Source organism: Dendrobium catenatum, unplaced genomic scaffold (genome assembly GCF_001605985.2).
Source record: "Dendrobium catenatum unplaced genomic scaffold, ASM160598v2 fragScaff_scaffold_334, whole genome shotgun sequence".
Lineage (NCBI taxonomy): Eukaryota > Viridiplantae > Streptophyta > Magnoliopsida > Asparagales > Orchidaceae > Dendrobium > Dendrobium catenatum.
Window position 1 is genome coordinate 766,242 of NW_021318796.1, and position 3,111 is coordinate 769,352.

A 3,111-nucleotide genomic window follows, 5' to 3' on the forward strand; every position below is an offset into this window, starting at 1 on the left:
AATATACTTAAGCATACAAAATTAGGTCAAATCCCAAAATAGCCCCTTTCTATTTGAATTTTCCCTACTAAATTCAACTTAATTTCCTCTTAATCAAGCTAGTTGACCCCCACCATTAGGGGTGGCAGGCATGGGGGGTGGAACTTCCCTATTTCTCTTATAAAATTGGACCAATCATCATCATCTTTTGTTCTTTGATAGTATTTATGCCATTTTTGATAGGCGACTGAAGATTTGAGATTTATTTTCTATGAAAAGTTAATTGATAGTCATCCTTTTTATGCATGCTTTAATACAATTTTCATTAGATGCAACTTGACGTAGGTATGATCTTGATTGAACTTGTGCCTTTGATATGTTTATATGCAATTTAAAGAATATCTGTACCTTGTGAAAAAAATGAATGTTTTAATTATAGAGGTTCTATGAATGCAAGGTCTGCTTAGAGATATTTAATGTGAATTAGAGAGTGTCGTCCTAGATGGTTTGGTGACATAAAGCATCGACACTTCGTTGACTTGGTTAGAAAAGTAAAATGTATTAGATCCGGCTTATGTTAAGAAATGTAGACCAAGACATAAAATGAATTGTTTAGAAATTATTAGAAATGATTTTTTTATTATATTTAAATGAGAATGACTCTTAATAGAACACAATGAAGAAAAAGGTCTCATGCAACTGAGCCAACAGTGGGATAAGGGCTTGATATTGATGTTGTTTTTGTATATTTCTTATCATTTAGACTAACAAGATTGTTTCAATTCTTTCTTGCAGGCGCATAAGGATCTCAAAACACTATTTTTGATGCCTAGGTGCAAAGTTGCTGACGATTATGGGATTATGATTGTGAGTTATTTTCTTTTGTATCTTGTAGAATAACAGTGTGGGGATTATCAAACATCTATAGTATTATTATTGCTTGTTGCAGGAGATGATTGATGAATATTTTAAACTAGCTTTGTGATTGGAACAAAATGTTCTGGATAAACCACAAGTAGTTTTTAGCCAATTTGTTTATAAGCATGCTAGGAACTTGCCATTATTTTAAGGAGCCATAACTGCAAATTTTTTGCAATAAATTTATAAGAATTAGTGGTTGGTATCTCAGATTTACTTGAACTAGGACATTTATTTCAAATGAGAAGCAGGTAGTTCTAGAAGGGCTCATTGTTAGCATTATCTGAGTGCTACTTAGTTGGATATCCCTATTAGTATAACGATGATAATAGTAATGGAGTTGAATGCTGATTTCATTTTCTAGGGGCATGGTTGCTTCTGGTTTTTCTCCCTTACTCTCACTCAGAGTTACATAAAGCAAAGTTAGATGTAATTATGCCTTGGAAGTTATATTACCTGTATTGATTCTTAATGTATTTTTTATGTTATTATTTTTGCTTGCTTATGTGTCTCTTCTAAATTATTCTGTGTGCAGGTGATTTCTGTGGGGATCAATACTAAATGGGGATTATTGATGGCCAGTATATCGGAAGGCAGTGGTGAACAAACTACATTATAGGTTTTTTGTGGCCCATTTTATTATTGATTTGCTTATGATTATACCAATTTTCCTATGTGATTCATTTATGATTCCTCTGAAAAGGTGTGCTTGAATGGTGTTGCTGGTTTAACTGGCATAGTAGGGCTCTCTATTGCTGCGTTGGTTCTTGTTATCCTTATAAGCATAAGGACAACATGAACCCAAGATATAATTTACATGTTCAATTTTAGATCTTGCAAACTGAAGACTTGAGATATAATTTATAGATTTTTCACTGGTCATACAAAGAATTTTGATGGAAGTGTTCAATTTGTCAAGGGGCATACAAGTGTGAAAGATGCTGTAGATGGAGCTGTTAAGATTTTGACTATAGCAATATGTATCCATATGAAAGATTTGGATTTTGTTATCTAGTTACTAATTAACCTGTGAATTATAAATGGTTGTTGCTGTACCTGAAGGTCTTCCATTGGTTGGTACATTGACATAAGTGTTGATTGTTTTCCTTTCTTGATGATATGACGTCAAGTTCTTCCTGATTCTTATGGTTAATTGCTTTTCCCAATTTCAGTCTTGCCTACTCAATGAAGAAGATGATGGAAGCAAAGCATTGATATGCTTCTCTTCTTATCAAACTAGAATCCATACGTTCAACTATTAGTAAGTTGCTACGTTACAGTTTCGAAGGCTATCAGCTTGTGAAACGATTGGATCTACCACTACCATCTGCAACGATAAAACTGGAACTTTAACATTGAATCAGGTATCATTGTCTATGCTTCCATCATATTATTGTTATTATTATTATTTTTAATTTACCTTTGGATTTTAGTTTTAGAAATTAGATAGTTTGGCTTCTGATAAATTCTAGAGTGACACTGTTATTGGAAGTTGGGTAGATTAATCATATATGTTATCCTATTATACATGGTCATCTTAAGTTCCAATTGATTTTGTGTTATGGAAGCTCATGTGGGTGGGGTAAAGCTAACTTCTCCAGATGATGGCCAAGAGTTATTATCTTCAGTATATTCTTTATTGTATGAAAGCATTGCATAGAATGCCAGTGGTAATGTGTATGAGTTAGAGGTAATTTTTTTTTATTGAAGTCCTTCACCCTTGTTCAAATAGGCTGTTGAGTTAGAGATCAAATGACCTATTTTTCTGATAGAAATTTTTATTTCTTTTCAAATAATTTGATAGTTGATGTCTATTTCTGTTATAATGATTTCCAACTCTATTCTTCAAAGTTTTACCCCAAATTTGTGATTTTATGGTGCTCTATTTGTACATTAGTAATGTATTTGTCTTCATCGCCAAAATCAAATATAGCTTTGCTAGTTTAGTTACAATTATTAAAAAATTTCTTTTAAATCTACATAAAATCTTTAATCCACACAATATTTTAAAGACGAGTCTCTACTATACCCACCTAGTTTTAATGCTAGAAGTTCTCCACATGTTTATTTCTATTTTTTTTAATTTAGTACATCTAATGTACTTAAATTTATTAGTTTTTACCACTCAATCTTCCAATACTATTCATTGACAAGTTATAATTTCACATATTCACTAGATCTTGTAGACATGTACCATGGGTCTTTGTTCAACCA

The 3,111-nt window shown here is 32.0% G+C and overlaps 1 long non-coding RNA gene across 1 annotated transcript; it reads left to right on the top strand.

Moving 5' to 3' along the window:
• The first annotated feature begins 772 nt into the window (after positions 1–772).
• Positions 773–2,255, top strand: LOC114579356. Its single transcript, XR_003700279.1, has 3 exons — positions 773–846; positions 1,433–1,516; positions 2,070–2,255. It is a non-coding gene; the product is annotated as an uncharacterized LOC114579356 (long non-coding RNA).
• The last annotated feature ends 856 nt before the right edge of the window (positions 2,256–3,111 follow it).